Source organism: Ambystoma mexicanum, chromosome 6q (assembly GCF_040938575.1).
Source record: "Ambystoma mexicanum isolate Mex_15411 chromosome 6q, UKY_AmexF1_1, whole genome shotgun sequence".
Classification (NCBI taxonomy): Eukaryota; Metazoa; Chordata; class Amphibia; order Caudata; family Ambystomatidae; genus Ambystoma; species Ambystoma mexicanum.
In genome coordinates this window covers 1,613,260,836-1,613,282,271 of record NC_090937.1, presented here as the reverse complement: position 1 = coordinate 1,613,282,271, position 21,436 = coordinate 1,613,260,836, and the positions used below count along the sequence as shown (strand labels likewise).

Sequence of the window (21,436 nt, the reverse complement as noted above, 5' to 3'; positions counted from 1 at the left end):
GATATTGCCGAAGCAATAACTGCTGCTAGCAACTGCCCCCCTAAACTGGTAAAGCCATCTGTCCAGTATTAGTGTACGCAGACAATCTGGTGATATTTGATATACCATTAGTGGTATGCGTAGATCGGCAGCTGCTTTGTGGGAGTATGCAGAGGTGAATGGCCTTAGTATTAACTTAGGAAAAACAAAGGTCATGAGATACACAGAAAAGGAGGTATCCCGTGTGCAACTTACAGTAGGTTTAGTGAATATTTCCTATGTTCCCCAGTATCGACATTTGGGCATTGACTTTGAAGTATTTGGTGACTATGTGGCCTGTAAGCAATCGCGTAGTATTAGAGCGGCACAACTGACTGCCCTGTTCTATAGGTTCACGGTTAAACAGGGTGGATTTACACTGTGGGGTACTCGCCAACTATATGTACAAGCATTTTCCCCGGCCATAATTTATGGATTGGAAGTACTCCTTGAGTCTGATTTAAAGTGGTTACAGGTGATAGAAGGTAGATTTTGGCGTTGTATCCTTGGCCTGCCTCCCTGTGTCCCCATGGTCATTATGAGATTAGAACTTGGCTTGACTTCTCTAAAGGCATTAGTACTGAAGAAGCGGGCCTCGCTATATCTAAAAATGACCCGGGACGCTAACAATGGATTGTTAACAGCGGTATTTCGGGAAATGGATAAGGAGCACTCGGTTTGCACAACCATTGATCAGATGACTAATCTGTTTCATGAAATAGGTTGGCAATCTAGGGATTTCATAGGAAGTAAATAGAGCTTTGAGCAAATGTATAGATCTCTGGAATTGGTTAGAGAATTTTGAACATCTTAGGAGCTTGAGAAGTTATCAATTTGTGCAATATAGATTGTATGAGTTCAAGAAACCCCAGAGATATCTGAACATCTGCCCTTCGGCCAGACTCAGACGGTTTATTCTATTGCTCAGATTGGAGAAACTCCCTACTATGATGATTACGGGGAGAAAAGATAAGATTGCTGCTGAGCTGCTAATATGCCACCTATGTAAAACTCAAGATCAGCTGGAGACCGCAAAGCACCTTTTGACTGAATGCCTTGAAATGGCCAGCACGTTTACTCCCCTCCTTGGCAGCTTTGTTCATGAAAGTATGTATATCAAGGACGATCTTTTCTGGCACCATTGTATGAATTCCAACAGTATGCGCCTGTTGACAGCACTATATACCATCTGGCTGAGAGCTGAAGTTAGATTGGGTATAGCTCTCTAGGCTATTACCTCCATTTCTTTTTTTTTTGTATATACAATCAGCAGCTGAAAGTATGTAGTATATGTGGATAGATTTTAAATGTGTGCTTTCCATTCTTTTAGGTTATGAACTTTGCTGTATCTGTATCTCGATTTGTTTTTTTGGATTTAAAGGTTTGTGTAAAGTTTAATTTCTTTTAAACTATAACACAATAAATATTAAATTAAATAAGAATGCTGCCCCTCCTAAAATGCCACTGAATTCTTTCATTGAGTTGCAACCCCCAAACCGAAACTACAGCTACTGACATCTACACGTCTCCACCTGCATTTCAGACTGGAGCCGACATTCTTCTGGACACATTCCAGTTGCAATGCAATTTGCTTTTTAAATTCCAGCCTAGATGCTACTCCTCAGAAGACAAGACATATCATTTTAAAAGATGTGTGTTTGTTTGTCGGGTGCATAATCTGTATACAATCACATATTTTCGGGTTTCACAGCTCTGTCTATATTTTCATGAAATGTCATCTAAAAGGGAAGACTCCTCCCTTGATTCTGGCTAAATAAGTTAATATTCTAATCAAGGCAGGGAGGGGAAGGGGTGGTAGTGTACCCTATTTTCATAGTGCTTGTTAGCCTAAAGGTGTTTCATTAAATGTGCTTATGGCCACACGTACGTTGTGTTTTGTCATTCAGTTTCTACCATTGACTCAGTCAAGTTTCTGCAGGGCCTTCTCTCACCTGGTTCCCTTTATGCTGCTTCTCGCCTAGTGGTGGAGGTTTCAGTCACCTCTAAGCTTACACCCACTCCCTCTGCCCTGCATCTCACCTAGCTGTGGAGGTTTAAGTGACTGTTAAGCTCAATGAGTGTGCAAACTCACAGCAGTGTAGACCCCGGAAAATACCCTCCTTCAAATTCCAAAATCTGTGAAAGTGCTACTGACTGTATTGTTGCGCATCAATGCCAATATATTGATAAGGGTCCCCTAAGCCCATTTAGTCTCCACATTTATCAGTCCACGAAAACAGTGTTCATCCTGCTTACTCTCCAGGACTGTCCTTAATCTCTCATTATCAACATTTACTGTATCCCCAGGGATCTTTTTAATGTGTTATTCACACAAACACACGGACACACACAAACATAAACACACACACACAGACACGCATTCGCACACACACGCCGCACACACATGCACACACACTGTGATGAATCTACTTCCGGGGCACCAGTGGTCCAGGGATGAATATAGCTTTCTAAACCATCGATCAGCCCCACACCTCTAGTACGTCAGAATGGATCCCAACAGATTGGAAACACAAGCAAATTATAAGCCTCCTTGTCCAATTTTTGGTAACATGGACGGAATGACAGGCTTATCTCTGCATGGTCATGGATCGTTGGTTAGTTGCAACACAGCGAAAATACAATTATTGGCCATTATAAAAATTATAAAAGGGACTGTCCAGTCAAGGTTGTATACAAATATCCACTTTGTTATTATTACAACAGACAGTTCTAGCACACTCACAAATATAACACACACTGTAAAGGAATACAGAGGACAGTTTTAAGAAGGAAAGGAGATACACTATGGATGCTAACAGGAGGCTAGATGGTAAAGCAATCAGTTTTAACTGGGCATGTTATTTGGTTTCAACACCAAGGGAGCAAGGGGTCGTAAATATCACTAGGGGCTTCGGAGAAAGACCAGGGGGACAGAACCACAATGAACTTGGTCTTGAGATGATCTTGATGCTCGACAGTGTCGAGTCGGTTCCAGGATGCTTTGCACCTCCTGCAACAGAGTTTAAGATGGGAGACAGCCACGGATATTAAGGCGGCAGGCAATTCGGCAAGGGAGGATGGACCGACAACTGCAAGCTGGCCTACAAGGCAGATCAGGGTCAAGAATTGTTGAGTCTGTGCTGGTTGGTGGATCTGGTACACTGGTCAAGGCGTCTTGGGCGGTCTTAGTGACTGCATCATGACAACAGTCAGTGGTGTAGCCGGTAGCAGTTCCAGGGCTCGATTGCCTCAAAAAATGTCCTTAAAACATGGACGCTGGCTGATGCTTGTTGTGACACTCCTTCTAGCTTCTTCTCAGGACTTGTGTAGTCCTTTAAGGTGGACAGCCAAAAGCTGAGGCGAGTGTTTGAAGGCAACGGCCTTGTCCTTTGTTGAGAGACCCACTGGCTCTTACCACCTAGGAAGCTTGCTGGCAGAACCTAGCAGGACATGCTGTGTGCTGGCTTGGTACCGGTTCTGGAGCTGCTAGACGGGTCCTCTGAGTCCGGTATCTCCCTCTGTTCCTGGGGAGATGTTTAGGGGAGGGATGTTGGTTCCCTCTTGGAAATCCTGGCCTTCTTTCACTGGCGGAAGATGTAAGACAGACTGTACCTTCAGCCAGGGTCCAAATGAGTCCTTCTTCTTACTCCTTTTGAAGTTGTTCAATGATCTGCCAAAAAAAGGGCTCAACCCTCTTTTAAAGCCAAATGGGCCCCAGTGATTGGTGCAGGCTAAGTCTACCTTAATGAACCAAACCTGGATCCTCACTAAAAATCTTCTGTTATGCGTGAGGTCATAACCAGAGTGCTTGGCAACAGGAAAGGTAAGGGCTGACAACATGTACTACTTATTCCCACCCATCGTCCTGTCTGCCTGTCTGTTGTGGATCAAAGTGTCTCTCTGGTTAATTGAGCTCTCTGTGACTCCTGATCAAAGCACAGGTCTCCCTTGAAGTCTGTGGCAAGAACAGACTTGCTGTATCCCTCAATTCACATACTGTTTCCCTCTGAAAGGGGTTCGACCTCCAGGAGTTGCCTACTGTAAACAGTTGTCCCAGATGTGACATTCACTGCCATCCATACATAGGAGTGGGAGCTAGTTTCAAGTTGACACATTGCATATCAAAAAGGTGCTGGGGTTTACTGCCCTTTGATTTTTCTGTAAAAAGGCCTTTTCACAAGGCCTGCTTCAAATAACTCTCATCAGTATGTGCTTCCACGGCACAGACCTTAACAATAGGCAGGGCGGATCCATGGAACCTTTGTTATTTTAATTAGGCTGGCCATAGCCAAAGGAAGGTGTTGCTTTCCCCCTTCTTAAGATGCTTTGATGTCCCCATGGCTGTCACATTCTAGCTAAATATGACAGGTAGGACTGCGCCTATGTGCTTTGTCCATCCCCCCGGAGTACACTTGACTATTGTGTTTGTTGTGCGGCGAACATAGGAAATTTTGTGCGGGTTAGCCCCACGTATTTTCTGAGGTTGATCTCTCATCATTCTATTTCTTCCAACATTTCAAAAAAGCCCAAGCGAGTACACACTCCCCGTGCAGATGGTCGAATTCCTCACACACATGCACTCTCACACTACCTTGCTAATCTAGAGAAGGCAATAAAGGTGCCGGAGGGAGGAGTGAACTTTAAGCCGGCGAGGTACCACAGGGTTTTGTGGCAATTTATGAAGTCCTACATGAAGTGTAAAAAGTGAAAGATATCGGGCTCATGGATCAGTATTTGAGAGATACTCCACTCCCGAGATTGCGTCCAGAGGTCGTGCAAGGGTTGCAAGCTCCATTTATGCAGGTAGAAATCCACTGAGCCATAAACAAAAGGCCCTCAGGCAAGGCGCCTGGGGATGATGGTTTCTCGATTTGGTTTTATAAGAAGTTTTCATCCTTGATTTGCCCATTTTTAGAGAAACTGTTTAACTCAATTTTGGAAACTGGAAACCTCCCAACGTGTTTGATTAATCTTTAATTGCTGCTATCCCACAAGCTGACAAGGATCATAAAAGGTGTGTGTCGTACATCCCAATATCATTGCTTAACGTGGATGCAAGCATTTTCACCAGGACGCTTGCATCAAGACTTGAACCGGTCATGCCACACCTGGTTCAGTCGGATCAAGAGGGGTTTATTCCAGGAATCCAGGAGGCTGATATGCTGCGTAAAACACTGAACCAAATGAATCTAGCAAGCAAAAGGGGGGGCACCTAGCGCTCCTCGCATTGGATGCAGAGTAGGCATTCGATATGGTGGGGTGCGAGTTCATGTATACTGTTCTGGGGAAATTTGGGATTGGGATTAGAGTTCTGAATGGCATACGGGCTATCTATACCAATCCAAGGGTGGGATTGTCAGTAAATAGGAAGGTCAAGAGGCATTTTGGTTTACATAGAGGGACGAGACAAGGCTGTCCGTTGTCCCTCATGTTGTGTGCCTTTCCATGATACCATTAGCGGAAAAGATTAGGGCCTCTCCTTGGGTGGAGAGTTTGTGGGTGGGTGACAAAGTTGGGAATTCCTACACCTGAGGAACCCCTGCAGGTCTGTTACAGCTGTGTTTGAAATAATCAAAGATTTTGGATCGTTGTCGGGTTTGAAAGTAATAGAAGCAAATCCGTTCTTTTCCAATTCGATGAAGAATTGGACAGGGACACTGCCACCCTGGACCCCTTAGAGCTGGAGGTCCACCATGAGAACATTAAATATCTAGGTGTGAAGGTGATTCGGTCGTTTGAGGGGCTCCTTGAAGCAAACTTTCCCCCATTGTTTGAGTCTTTGTATGAAGAAATTGATCTTTAGGGTAAGCTAACCCTTTCTTGGATGGGGCGGCTTAATACACTGAAGATGAATATCCTCCTTAGGGTTTTTTATTTGTTCCAGAAGATACCGATTAAGATACCATAACAAATGCTGGGGGAGGCGAAAAGATGGATGCTGTATTTTTTATGGCAGGGCAAACCGTAGAGGGTGACTTATTATACTTTAATTTTACCTAATGAATTGGGAGGGGTCGCCCTCCCAGGCCTTGTGTGTGTATTATAGGGTAGCCTAGTTGAGAGTGCTGCTCCCTGCCCTTAGGATGGATTCACAAAAGTAATGGGTCTTTCTAGAAAGTTGTAGGGGTAACGCTGATTACGGTAGGGGATTAGTTATGGGCTCCGAGGGGAGAAAATCTTGAGACGGATTAGGGAACATGTTGTTTTGGGTGTGCTATGGGATATTTCGACACAGCATGCAGGGAAGAAGGAGGTTACGCCATGGCCATCTCCCTTGAGTCATCTATGAGGGCCACTGGAAAGAGATGACCAACCTGATTTGTTGTCATTTTCAGAATGGTACGAGGCACACTTGGAAAGAGTGGGCCAATAGTGGGTAAGGGGGAAATATATCTCAATACAGGACATGGAGACCGCTTTGGGGATTGGCAAGATGTCCGTGTTTATGCGCCTGCAGCTGATAGGAGTTGTGACGGCAGAGAAGTGGAATGCTAAAATACAGTGGGATTTGACCCACATAGAAATGATCTGGGACACATACAAGGGGAATAGGTGTTTGATTTCAGCCTTTTATGCAGTGTTGTTGGCGGCACAGGGAAAGCATACTGAGAATCTAAAGGGTAAATGGGAATGGGACACGGGGGGGGGTAAATGAGGTCCTGGGGGGGCAATGTGTAGTGGAGCACATAAGGCATCTATTGTGTGTCAATATAACATACATGGGATTAAACTCCTATGTAGATGGGAGTACGACTCAGTGCGGCTTTCCAGAATGTTTCTAGCTGTCCACCCAACGTGTTGGCAGGTTTGTAGATACAGAGCCTCCTATTGGCACGTGTGTCGATCTTGTGTTACGGTGCAGGCTTTTTGGAAGGAAGTGCTTGGATTGAACAAGGGGAATGGAAGGGCTTGATAGCCAGCGGGATCCTGTACTTGTATTGTTCCGGCTGGAAGAAGAGGAGGGGGACTGGAAGCCTCTACCGCGCATGGCTCACTTCCTTTCTTTGGCTGCTAGAGCCTGTTTGGTAATTGCATGGAAAGGAGAACGCATGCCATCTGAAAGGGAAGGGCTGGACAAGGCTATGGAAAATATATTTGATAGAAAACATTACAGATTTGCTACATGACGCAAGGTTTTCGCGTGAAGGGTAATTAGTGTCCTCTATGCCCAAATATGAGAGTAAAAGGGATTCATAAGGGAATATTGCCCCTGACATTGTATAGGGGACAGTGGGGGATAGTGGCACAGCGAGTAGAGCAATCGCTTTGACATCCGTGCAGAGCTTGCTAACACAGGTTCGAATCCCAGCGGGCCAAACTCAGCCTTTCATCCTTCTGAGGTAATAATAAGCAGCGGTCAGATACCTGAGGGTTCATAGCGCTATATAAATGCCAAATAATTATTATTATTATAATAGGTGTAGGGAGTCCTCCACTCTCTTATGGAAAACATGTTTGTGGACCCTGGGATTTGAAGACTTTTGCAACATGTCCCTCTGATGATGTATATATATTCATATGGTGACTGCTAGCCTATTGGCCGCAGAGTGGTATTCAATTGCACCCACACTGGAGCTGGGGCGGGAGTTGGGAGGAGGAGGGGTGGGTGCGGTATAATTGTTTGTCTTGGTTGATGTTTCGATGGGTGAATTTTGCTGTACCATATTTTGAAATCTGAAAAATTAAGAATTAAAAAAAAATATATGCATAGTAATTATAAAGAAGCAGTTGTTGAAAAGAAGTGGATATACATTGCCTGATTGATATTATTTCTTGTCACAAATTGGGTACTTTTTATGGCAACATATGTGAAAAAATCATCACTTGGTATCCATTTGTTTGATGAAATATAGTTTATAACAAAACATTCTGATTTGAAAAAAAACATTCTTTTCTATGTAAAAAATAACTTTGTTTCAAAAAGTGTTTGCAAAACAACTTATTCTGTTGAATGTGGCGTAGTGTATTGGGTATATTATTATTATTATTATCATTTCTATTATTAGGGTTTTTATCGAGCACACAGGCCTTAACCCAGGGAAGCAATGTGGCACTTTACAATCTTAAGGTGAAGAACAAGGTTACGGGGGCAGAGAAACAAGGCAACAGCAGGAGAGGGGGGCATATGTCAGCAATGGATCTATAAGTAACATGGGGAGGGAACAATGGGGATCAGATCATCTAGTCTCAGGTATGGAGGGGTGTATTATGTGTTAGGGAGTAACCATTCCGTGAAGAGGAGGGTCTTGAGCTCCTTCCTGAGCTATAGAAGTCAGGAGGCTCGTTGGATATTGATGAGGAGGAGGTTCCAAAGGTTTGGGACGTAGTCAGAGAAGGCCTGTCTTCTGTTTTTGTCCTTGTTGCTTTGGCGGAGTTCGAGTCTGCACACGTCCTTTCTTCTGGTGGATCCTAGGCCTATGGAGTTTAGTGACTTTCTTAGTTAGGAAGCTGGGGACTGCAGGGTGACAGCCTTGTTTTATTTGTATGTATTTTATTGTTTATTGATAACATGCTTAATACCTGTGAGTGGTTTCTTTTAAGTGAGGGATCGGGAATTCAAACATGTGTGTTGCGCTGCGTTGTCTTGCTTCTAAGACAAATGTATTGCCCCTGAGCTATCCTTCCTCCCCGATTCACCAGGATTTTAACATGATACTGTTTGCAGCAGGAGCCAGTGCAGTTTGAAGAGCGTCCAGTTGATGTGGTTGAATTCACGTAGTCCTTGGATGAATCGCTCTGTGAGGAGAGTTCTCAGGAGTTCTAGTGTAGTTGCTATAAGGCCTTCCAAGTGGGCAGTAATACCATCCAAGTGGGCAAGGACCAAGGCTTGGACAGCAGATCTTGTGACAAATCAACTTCCGGGGCATCAGTGGTCCAGGGATTAATATTGGTTTCTAAACCAATAATCAGCCCCACACCTCGAGTACACCAGAAGGGATCTGAACAGACTGGAAACACTTAGTACATTATAAGACCTCCTTGTCCAATTTTGGTAACGTGGACAGAATGGCAGCTTATCTCTGCAAGGTTGTGGATCATTGGTTAGTTGCAATACAGAAAAAATACAATTACCCAATGATAACAGGGACTGTCCAGTGAAGGTTGTATACAAATATCTACTTTAGTATTATTACAACAGACAGTTCTAGCACAATACAAAATACGGCCCACTCTGTAAAGGAACACAGAGGACAGACAGTTTTATGAAGGCAAGGGATGGACAGGCAGGTAGTCAGTAAAGCAAGTAGTCTTAACTGTTCAAGTTTATTTGGTTTCAGCACCAAGGGAGCAAGGGGTTGTAAATGTCACTAGGGGCCTTCGGAGAAGGACCAGGGGGACAGAACCACAATGTACCTGGTGCTTGGGATGATCTTGATGCTCGACAGTGTCAAGTCCATTCAAGGACGCTTTGCAGCTCCTGCAACAGAGTTCAAGATGGGAGTCAGCTGCGGGTATCAGGGGGTAGGCAGATCGGCAAGTGAGGCAGGACATGGCGGCTCGGGGTCAAGAATTGTTATTTCTGTGTTGGTTGGCGGGACTGGAAAGCTGGTCGAGGTGTCTTGGACAGCTTTAGTGACTTCAGCATGACAACAGTCAGTGGCGCAGTCCATCAGGTTTCAAGGGCTCGACTTCCTCAAAAATGTCCTTAAAAGATGGACGCTGGTTGATGTTTGTTGTGACACTCCTCCTTGCTTCTTTGCTGGGCTTCTTTCATCCTTTAAGGTGGACAGCCCAAGCCAAGGAGTGTTTGCATTCAACAGCCTTGTCCTTTGTTCAGAGACTCTCGGGCATTTCCCACCTAGGAAGCTTGCTGGAGGAACCTAGCAGGGCATGCTGTGTGCTGGCTATGTATCGCTTCTGGAGCTGCTGGACTGGTCCTCTGAGGTCAATATCTCCCTCTGTTCTCTGGGAGATGTTTAGGGGAGGGATCTTGCTTCCCTTTTGGAAATCCTGGCCTTCCTTCACTGGCGGAAGCTGTAAGGCAGACTGTACCCAGCCAGGGACCAAATGAGTCCTTCTTCTTACTCCTCAGCCCTCTTTTAAAGCCAAATGGTCCACAGTGATTGGTGCATGCTAAGCCTACCTTAATGAACCAATCCTCGGTCCACACCAACATTCTTCTGCTATGCGTCATGTCATAACCAGAATGCTTTGCAACCGTAAGGGCAAAGGGGTGACATTATATGCTACTAAGACCCACCCATCTTCCTGTCTGTTGTGGATCAAAGTGCCTCTCTGGTTAATTGAGCTCTCTGTGGCTCCTGATCAAAGCACTGTTCTCCCTTGAAGTTATGATGAAAACAGACTTTCTGTCTACATTAAATTACAAACTTGTACCTTCCTGAATGGGGTCCACCTGCAGCGATGACCACTGTAAACAGTTGTCCTAGACATGAAATTCACTGCCCTTCATACTAAGGGCAGGAGCTGACTTCAAGTTGACTCAGATGCATATCAAGAGGGTGTTGGGTTCCTGTACCCTTTGTCAGTTCTGCGACCAGGCCTCCCACAGGCATGTTTCAGTATGTGCTGCCACATTGCAGGCAGACAAAGGATAGGGTGGATCCATGGAGCCTTTGATATTTACTTGAACTGGCCATGGCAGTAGGAAGTTGTTGTTCTCCTCCTCTTGCTAATTTCATGTACTCCTGGCTGTCACATTCCAACTGAACAGGAAGACGGCGCCTGTAGGCTGTGTCCCGCGGAGATACGTGACTATGTGTATGCTGTGCGATGAGCATAGGAAAATGTGTGCGGATTAGCCCCACACATTTTATGAGGTTTACCTCCTGTCATTCAATTTCTTAAAAAATATCAGAAAAGCCCAGCTGAGTGCACATCCGCAGTGCGGATGTTTGACTTCCACACCGATCTGAAGTTGTTTTCTGGGATGAATGGCTTGATTTTATGCAGGAGATTAAGTTGTTATTAAGCTGTTTGAATATATAGTTATGTGTGTATAGTTAATTATATTAAATATGGATTAAGTTTGAGTAGTCACTCCATGCTTAAGGAAAAGGTGTTCTCATTGGCCAACACAAGTGTTTGCTCTCCAGTTTAGTACATCCACCAGCAACGCAGGCTCATTCAGGCCACGTCCTCACCTTGTACCTGTAAGACAGCATCGAGAGTTAAGCGTTCCCCTCAAACATGTGGCCAGGAAGGAGTTTGCAAGATGTCGACTAATCCCCTCACCCTCCCTAGCGGGATAGATTGAGTAATATTTTCTTCGGTCATAATAATATTATCTTCTAGTATTGCAGCCGTTAGAAGCAGAGCCTAGCATGAAGCGCTGTATCACGGGAGGATAGCTCAGCTGCAACGTGCTCGCCTTGGAAGCAAGACAACGAGGAGCAACACAGGTTTGATATCCACGTCTGCGCTTAGAAACCTCTTGGTAGTAAGCGTGTTATAAATAACCTAACATATCATCATATCATATCATATAAAGAAAACACCCTTGTCACTGGAAGATGCTTTTCTTGGCCTGGGCGGAGCGGGTGACAGCCCTGGAGGCAGAGCTAAATAGCTCAGGAGGGAGACTGGGGGGCACAGTAAGGCGCCCACCCAGAAAGCTGTCTCTGATTTTGTCGGACAAAAGATTAATCAGCCTGCTGTGCCAGTGGGTGCTCCTCTGAGATGTTCGGCCGGCTAGCTCTTTGGGTTGACAACCTTTCAAGTGGGGGAATTTATAAGTGATGGCTCATTTAACAAGCCATTGATTTTACACAGTAAGTGCTTAACATTTCAGTGTTAAGAACTGAACATGCTGCATTTCTATTCACCAGGCCAGCACAAGTATCAGTTTGCTGACCAAACCTATGCATTCTTCAAAGAGAATTACATGTGATACAGAAAAAGTTTGAAACTATTTTCTTTATTTTCATGTCTCTTTATTTGACACACCAAGACATTTCTTTTTGTTTGTATATGACTTTTTAGTTACATAAGGTGCATCCCTGCGAAGTGTAACTGTCATCGTATTGCTTAAGCACTCTAGTGGCTGCTTTGGGACATGGACTAGATGCATGCGCTCAGCATCAAGGGCTTCTAATTGTCTAAACAAGTCAACCACGGCCTAGGGCGCACACCAGATGGCAACTCAATGTCACTTGGCACCTTGATTAGAAAAGCAGAGTTCATTGTGTGTCTCCATGCAGACAGTAGTCCATGGCATATCAATGCAGTGATGTGTGCAGCAGTTATTTGTGCACTGCACAAGTGGCCACTCTGTTGGTTAATGGCATCAATGTTGCGCTACCTTATGTAACATCACATATGCCTGTTATTTGTCTGATGTGTCCAATGTCCATACAATAGAATACTGGAACGTTTTGTGTATGTGGCCCTGACGAGCATGCCATACTGTGCCCACACTTAACCGCATAAAGCAATCAAAGAAGTTGCCTCCAATTGTACATCCACTAGGCCAAATGCCCTGCCCTACACTGCCTGCTCTTTTTTACCTAAATAACCCCTGAGGCCTGCGTAATAGTGAGGAGGTGGTGGCTGATGAACTTTGGACCCTCTACCATGCATTAGGAGCCGGTTTTGTTTAAAACGTTACATCAGCTTATTACTGGTCAGACTAAAGTTTTCAAGAGGTACAATCCTTTCTCTGTATCTTTTCTGTGCATTGTTTATTGGGTCGCTTTTCTACGGTATGCTGTCCTGTCTATATTTATAATTCCCAAAAGATGTTTTTGTATTGGGGGGTTGGGCATGCTCACACTGAGAACCAGCCCTTCCTCACCTAAAATTCTTCAGAAACAAGTAGCAAAAGAGCCCTTGCACCCTATTTGAGTGGCTGATGTTGCAGCCATTTTATACTCACATCCAAAAACGTAAGCTGTCCAAATGAGTATGTATGGTTCATCGATACAAAGATTTTAATGGTAGGGGGAGTGTTGTGAACAGTGATGTGAGCTATTATGAATTTAGAGATTCACACATACAATCCTTTTATAACAGACTTGTTTATCCAATATGGAGATATCTGATCACTGTTATATCCCTGAAATGCTCTGTGATTTAATGCAAAGCATACATGAACCCTCATTGGTGCTATTTGTCCCCTTTCCCACTCTCATAGAGGTATTTTGAAAGAGTGCAAAAATAGTGTACCAGACTGTCCCTCTAGGAATGATAACCTTACGCCACAAAATAATTCACATGGTTAATCTAGTATTGTCCCTCTGCCTTAATGCCGGTAAGACTGAGATTCTCCTCATCTGAACCCCCACTCCCTCCTTTCCTGTCACTCTCTGGCTGGCCTCTCTTGGCCCTCTTCCTGCTTACACCTGCGAGGCTAAAAACCTTGGGGTCATCTTCATCTCCACACACTCCTTCTCTCCTCACATCTCTGACGTCTCTTAGAGGTCACACTACCAGCTGCACCTCCTCAGAGGTATTCTTCCTTTCCTCTCCTTCCCCCAGAAGCTCACTGTCTCCAGAGCTCTGGTTCTCTCTAGGCTGGACTACTGCAACAGCCTCTTTCTAAATCTGCCTTCCTCTACTCTCTGCCCTCTGTAACTCATCCAGAGCAGGACTGCAAGACTTGTCCTTGGCCTCAAGCCCAGGGATTGTATCTTTCCAGGATGGAAATCTCTGCACTGGCTCCCAGTGGCTGCGGGTATTAAGTTCATAACCCTCTGCATTGTCCACAAGGCCTTCTGGGGCCCGGGGCCTCAATACCTTCAACTCTCTCTTCCTGAATATCTTCCTTCTCGAGCTCTTCGCTCATCCTTCTCCAACTCCTTCAGGGTCAGCCGCTTCTCCAAGCAGCGAGTTGGTGGTAGATCTCTTTCTTCGGCTGGGGGATCCATCTAGAAAAGCCTCTCTGCCTCCCGAAACTTGAGGAGCACCACCTCCGGTTCCGGAAGCACCTCAAAACCCTTCTCTTTGCTTCTGCTTTTTCCCCTCCTCTCCCCTGTTGACCTCCTGGCTGATACTGAGACTGCAGCAGTTACCTGGTCACCCTCTGATCTCAGGCCGTGGTCCCTCCCCCGCCAGTCTCACACACCTGCACAGCCTGCCTGGCAACCCCCGCACTTGGGGGCTGTTTCTGTATCCCATCAGTCCCACTACCAGCATTTACAGTTGATTTCTACACTTACTTTTGCACTGCCACTTGATGCCTGTTACTTACTTATTGTTCTTATTCTATTCCCATGTACTGCACTCTCCCTTCTCCCTCCCCCCCGCACTTTCCCCTTCCCCCATCCCATGCGCTTGCACGATCTGAATGACACTTGGCTAGTAGGATCGTTGTCTGTCTTCCCTTCATTCCCCCTCCCTTGCCTTGTTGCGCCTTGAAACACTTGTGTATAGGCGCGTTATAAATGCCATATCATATCATATCAAATGCAAGTGATGTGGTATTACTGGAACACCTGCAACACAGGGCCAGTGGTCAGTGGGCCCTCCAACCCCGACAGGCTGGTCACACTGTAGTGTGCCAGTGCCAACAGTTTGAAACTGCATTCAGGCAAGGCCTTCCCTAGGAGCAGGTGACAGAAAAGCCATATCCCAGGCCTGCCAGCCTATAGGAGTCTCTGGCCTTATCCCCAATGTTCAACTGTTTCACTCTTCTCCACCTGCCGCTCCACGTTCTGCCAAACTTTGTGTTTTGCCACGAAGCAGCTCCTTCACGAATTTGGCGCTAGTTCGCAAACGCTTTACAGGAAACCAGCTGCATATCCGAAGCTTCGCTGTGGGGGGGTGTTTCTACACCTGACTCACATCACTTGCTGCCCGCGGGGGGAGGGAGTTGATGGGGGGGGGGCGTGCTAAACCAACAGATTTCCCCAGCTCGCAGCAACTTTAAATAATGCAAATCAATCTCCATGCAAACAGCTCGTGGAAGGCCCATGTGGGATTCTGAATGTGTTTATATAATGCTTAACAGTGCACATTGCAAATGCACACATGAGCTGCTTCTGAGAGTGCATTACAAGTTATCAGGGACAGAGCATGGCCTCTGTGAGGTGTTATTCCACATGCCAGCCATGCCTCTCACTCGCGAAGCGCCTAGAAGCCAAGGAGAGCTGTATTGCTGACACATTCTAGGGTGCTTACTAAACTGCTCTAGCACATGGTTCTGTGGATGTTTTGTCCTCGGGTTACCCAGAATGCTATTCCCAGCATGCCCCCTTTCTGAACCTTGCCCTAGGCTATTTTGCCCCCACGCCTCTTTGTGACACCCTGAGAACTTTGCAATAGAAAGCAGACTGGGTAATGTAGCAAAATGCATGTCTGTGCTACAACCTATCTGGCAGGTAGCCGTTCCATGGGCACGTGCCCGTGCATGGTGGCACAGCTATAGTGTAACCCGAGCGAGGGGGATATGGTAGAACTACCCAGACTGCCTTTACCCCTTTAATCTCCCCCACAACTGGTATCTGCAACCGTGGATCTCCGGATGTTTGGGCTGCATCTCCCATGATCCCTCAGCATTGATCATGCAGGCTACGGCTGATGGAAGTTGTAGTCCGGAACTTCAGGAGAGCCAAAGGTTGCAGACCACAGCCCGCAACATACACTGACATGCTTGTATATTATGCTACATTATCATGCTTTCACACGGAGCGGCATGCTGTGCCCCCACTAGGGTATCCCGACCTTACCCTGATGGAGGATAGAAAATGAGTAAGGGGCAGATAAGAGGATGGTTTGGTGACGCTGCACACCGGGTCAAACTGCTGAGTGGCGCTCTGTGTCTGCCAAACCTGAGCCTAGTGGCCTAGTCAAGGATAGTCTGTGTGTACAGGTGAATGTTGCTGGCATGCCCAGCACTCTGCAGCTACAAAGGGCATTGTTTACTGACTGGTAAGTACACTGGGGGACTGTGGGTGGGTTAGTACCTGTACAAGAACCCTCACTTAATCCCAAAACAACTGTACCGGTATGTGCGACTAGTGGTCATTCAATCACGTCATCTTGTACAACCTAAATTGCCCTCCAACCATACTAAATGTACCCTCCTGTGGTGTCTTATGCCTAGTTGTCGGTGGTGTGCCACTTATCTAGGGTGAGGGGACAGATAGCCCACCAAAAAATGTTTCTTAGGAACCACATTTCACGGTTAAAAAATAGAACGAAAATAATTAATCTAATAGACTCCGTCTACTTTACATTTCTCAAAAAAGTTGATTCTCCAACACTTTCATTAGCATTTTGTGTTATGCTAATGTAAATAACGTGGCGTCAAATGGCACCACATTGATAATGTGGCGTTTATCCCCCCGTTCCAGATAATGGCCCGGCAGCCCATGTTATTGGCCCAAGTGAAGCGAGGGTGGACAACGAGGGCTCCGGTCCATTATCTCCCCTTCCAGCCCCTGCAATGGGGGATGAAGGCCATTAGCACCCCGGGTTTCCAAAGCGCTAAACTGGGGTGCTAAAAAAAAGAGTTTTCCTTCCTACAGCAGGACACGCACAGCGTCCCCCTGTAGGAAGCAAAATCCATTCCCAAGGTGGGCACTATGGAAAGGGAAGAGGGGCTCCATACATGGCAGCACGGGGGAGGTGAAGAGAAGTAGCAAAGGCGGCGGCTGCACCCGCCACCTCTGAAATAAGGTAGGGTAGGGGGTTGAGGGGTCATAAAACAAAATGGAATGGAGGGTGGGTGACAGATGGGGGTGGGGCGAGCCAGGCATTAGGTGTCTTGGGATGGGGACTTGTACCGGTGGTTCAAGCCCACATTCCTACCCACCTGATTGGCTGGCTTCCCCACCCATGGTGCTAATGGACAATTGTATGCTAGAGAAAAATATAAAACGACAGAAACAATTTTCTGTTCCAAATACTTTTCTCTAGCATACAATAGACCTTTATATCTATCCACGGTCTCCACAGTCCCCTTTCCAGGCCATGGATCATTAAAAGACCTGGGTGGCACGTGCACACCATCGCACAGGGCAGCCCTTCTACCCTTTTTAATGTCATATTTGTAACACTCCCTCAGTGCCTGCTTTCAAACAGCCACATCTATTCACCAAACACTTCCAAAAAGTGTACATGTAACCCTTTGACCACATTACACTTCCACACACTAACTGCCACTTAACAATCTTCTACACATCTTTTGGAGCTGCATTCCGGATGGCAAGGTGGAACACCACTGGCTAAATACTGGAGGAGAGGCGTCCCAAGGTTGGAATGCATCCTAACCGTAACATCCCTTTAACAAAGTATTTTTGTCAATTTAATAGTTTTTTATAAGTGAATATGTTTCATGGTGTTACATCACTGTATATACGTTATTAATAATTCCTATTTTCATATATATGAAAGAACTATAAAACTCCTTTAAAAAACATATTTATTGCAACAAATACTTATGTCTTTTGTTATCAGCATGCATGCTGGGGATGGAAATCATCGTCCAATTGCCTACAGCATAAGGCTCCACCATGACCCAAGCCAAACCAAACCAAACCACCCCTATTACTCACTGCACCTACCCTGCATCCTAGCTCAGAGTCCACTATACCCTAATAATGTCACCAATGGCCAGTGCTCAGAGCTTGCCGCCATGGCCAGTCTCCAAATCCATGGGGCATATGCCTCGGCCATGCCACATTCCCCAATAAGCAAATCAGAGTACACATTTGCATTTGCCGAGGGCCAGGCCCACTACCCACACACCAAATGTACATCATTAGTTGTTCTGCTTACATTCTTACACTTTGCTTTGGAAAAATAAAACGCAAGACATATTTTCTGAAACATGCCTTTAGGTCCCTGCTAATGCTTGTCGCGCACGTTTGTTGTAATCTAGTCCACCACTGCAGACTGTAAACGCAAGCAGAACATTTTTTTCCCATTCAAACCTACCGCTTTGCCCATGCTACATGTTCCAGTTAGCAAATTACAGTACACATTTCTCCTTGTTAACGGCCAGGCCCGTTACCCAGGCACTAATATTATATCACAGTTTTGTGTACTTATATTTTCACACTTTCCAGGTTCTTGCTGACCCTCCTCGTGCATATTTGCTGCAATCCCATACAGCATTTCAACCTGTACCCACAAGCAGAATTATTTTTTTCCATTCAAACCTATCCCAAATTCGAAAACCTTTACCACATAGCCGGTCCCTGGTACCGTGCCCACTTTAACCCCATTGCTAGTCCCTCATGGCCATGGGCAGTAGCCAGATTGTCTGGGATCTTCGCCTTAAGCCATTACCCAGACAATCTGCCCACTGCACATGGCCATAGGCTACACCTCAGTCACCAAAGGTATATCACATTTTTGTGTTGCTACATTATGACACTTTTCAAAAAATAAAACACATATGTGCAAAATAATGCTTTCAGGTCCTTGCCAATACTTCTTGCACTAGTTTGCTGCAAATCTGCCCATGTTTTATTTTTTGAAAAGTGTCAAAATGAACGTACGTAAACTAGTAATATCCAAAATCCATTCAGACTTTGCACAAACATTCAAGGTTGGGTCTATAATCTGTTTGAAAACGGTTCTGCAAATTCATCAAACAGCAACAAAGTTATAAGCCATCTAAAAATATTGAGACCCCTTCTAATGTAGCTCCTCTTGACAAAATTCCACCAAACTTTGGAACATCATTTATATCTAGATCTAAAATCTTTTTGCAAACTTTTGTGCAGATTCATCAAATGCCACTACATTGATATGCCTTTACAATGTTTTGCGCCCCACAACCCGTTAAATGCGTTCCCTCTAGACAAAACACCACCACACTTTGCAAAACTATTCAATATCAGGTCTAAAATTAAATTCCAAAATTCCATGCAGTTTCATTAAGTGGTGCCAAAGTTATAAGCCATCCAAAAACTAAAACTGCTTTTCACCAACCTTGTAATGCACAAATAAGCATAGATGCCCCCGAACATCTCAGATGTTCCGGAACATCTCAGGACTGCCCCGGACTGATCACAGACATCAGAGATTGCTTCATAAGTTTGACAAGTGAAATGTTGTGTTTTTACTGCGATGTTCGCTGATAACGGCACCTGTCCGCGAATCCTACATGGCAGGCGTTTCCAAAAATCTGATGCACTTTATGCTTTTCATCATCCAATAAGCGGGCATGTCCAATATCCGCGGACCTCATGCTGCCCTCATAACCAATCGTAGGCCTGTCACAGTCCCAACAGGGAAGTGAGTCCACGCACCAAACCCAGATATCACAATTTTTTTTGGCCTACTTTTTGGTGATTTTAAAATAAACGTCTCGATGGATTTACACCAAATTTACAAAAGCACGCTTTTGGGACCAAGCCGCAGTTCCTGCTGCAAATTTGTGAACATTCGCCCAGCGGTTTGGGCTGTAGGTGTGAGCAATGTTTTTTTTCATTGAGTGTATGGGAAAAACCACCCACTCTATAATTTTGCTCCCCCTTGACTAACCCTCACCAAACTTTGCAGAATCGATCTGACGGGGCCATATACTTGTTTGCAAAGTTTTGTGAGGATTGGTCCAGGGTGGCGGGGGCGGGAGGCAATGTTATAAGCCACTCAAAAACTGCTCTTGCAATGATTTGAGTAACTTAACCATAATTACAGGGCCGCTACCACAGCACTTGTAATATTGAGATTGACTAAATACATCATTGACATGAGCCTATCATGCTCATATGGTTAGAGCAATACAGCTGTGACTCCGGCATTGAGGTAATGGGTAAACATCTTAGTCTTAATGATACTACAATCACAAGACACAGTTCCCGTAACTCAAAATAGAAAAAAGGACTATCCTCGGACCAGAGCCCTGGTTAAGAGGGACATGACCCTAACAGTAACAGAGAAAGGGAGACAGTTGTCTAATGTTGTTATCCGATATAAGAACTGGCTCAAGGAACACAAGTCTTCGATTATTAATATTAATTGGATATTGATTTTTAAGCTTTTACATTGAAATAACAACCCATTCTGGTGCCTGATTAGGAGTTATTCTATTGCCCACTCCTCTCAAGAAGACAATTCTATCTCTGAGGCTAAGGGGACAGTAGCGTCATAATAAAAGTCTTGTATTATGATGCCCCTGATAAGTCTGCTGCTGTTGAGGTATGGCCACCTACGACTGCCGAGGAGATTGTGTTCGACATTGACGACATATTAATTATTAACAAGGGATGTAAGAACTCCAGGACCCCTAGCCCCCAGATGGAGTAGCAAATGCAGTAATTAAGACTAAACCCCATTTTTGGGCTGCCACGTTCGAGCAGCTTTTTCAAAGTATCATGGTTAGGGGTTTTTATCCCTGGCAGTTGGCGGGAGTCCATATTAATTCCTGTATTTAAGAAAGGGGTTACTAGTAACCCCGATAATGACAGGCTCTTGGCCATGATGGATAGCAGTCAAAAGATGTTTGCCATGAAGCGGCTGAAGAGGTTAAACAAATGGGCTGAGGAAAAAGGGTTGCTGCATAAGTTACAAACGGGTTTCGGAAAAGAACGTGAATATCTGTGCTCTGTATATCCTAATGTGTGAGGCAGAGTGCCCCAAAGCTAATATAAATGTATCTTTTTTTTGTTGATTTGAGCAAGTCATTCGCCTCAGTTCCTCGTGCTAGGCTCTGACGGAAACTACATACATTGGAAATCAATGCCAGCATTTTATATTTTACTAAAACACTGTACATGGATACCTCAGCTATGGTGCATTTAGATCAGGAAGGCCTGGTGACTCAGTCTATCTCGACAAACAGTGGATTAAAGCAGGGGTGTGTTCTTGCAACACTCCTCTTTAGCTTATATATCTCAGAGCTGGCCTTGGCGATTGCAGCTGTGCATAGCTTTCCCCCTAATGTGGGGCGTGACCCAGTGGCATGGCTTGGATATGCTGATGATACCGTGTTACTAGATCATACCCCCATCAGTCGCCAACGCTCCATTGATGCCCTGCTCATCTATACCAAAGATAATAATTTAAAAATGACCATTGGCAAAACGAAGATTGGAATAATTGCCTCCAGTTCCAGGAAGAAAACCCCCTTCTGTTGGAATCTAGATGGTGTACCCCTTGGCGTAGTGTGAGAGCTATATTCATCTCAGGGTACCCATGAAGTCTCACCCTAAATAAGTGTTTTATGGTGATTTTTTCTTGCCCAAGGTTTTAAGAAAATGGCTGGTTTAAAAAAGATTCATTAGTAATAAGGGCGGTTACAGTATAGCGTGCTTAATCTCTATGTAAAGGACTAGTATAGTTTTTGTGGTTTACTACATGGGATCACCGCTCTTCCTGAATCAAGAATGAAATGGTTGGAGAGCCTGGAGGGTAAAATACTTCATTCAGTTATTGGTACACCATCCATGGTACCAGTCGAAGCGTTAAGGCTAGAGCTTGGCCTTCCAACTCTACGATCAATTTGGTTACCTCAGATTTATAAAATTGTTGTATCCCTCCATCTACGGCACTTGCATGCCAATCG

The 21,436-nt window shown here is 45.1% G+C and overlaps 2 protein-coding genes across 2 annotated transcripts in view; one reads left to right on the top strand and one right to left on the bottom strand.

The window, feature by feature from the left end:
• LOC138516908 (dedicator of cytokinesis protein 2-like) overlaps positions 1–21,436 on the bottom strand; it is a 2,920,848-nt gene that overhangs the window by 1,144,959 nt on the left and 1,754,453 nt on the right. The window lies entirely within an intron of this gene.
• The window catches only part of LOC138516907 (uncharacterized), a 595,653-nt gene that overhangs the window by 36,760 nt on the left and 537,457 nt on the right, over positions 1–21,436 (top strand). The window lies entirely within an intron of this gene.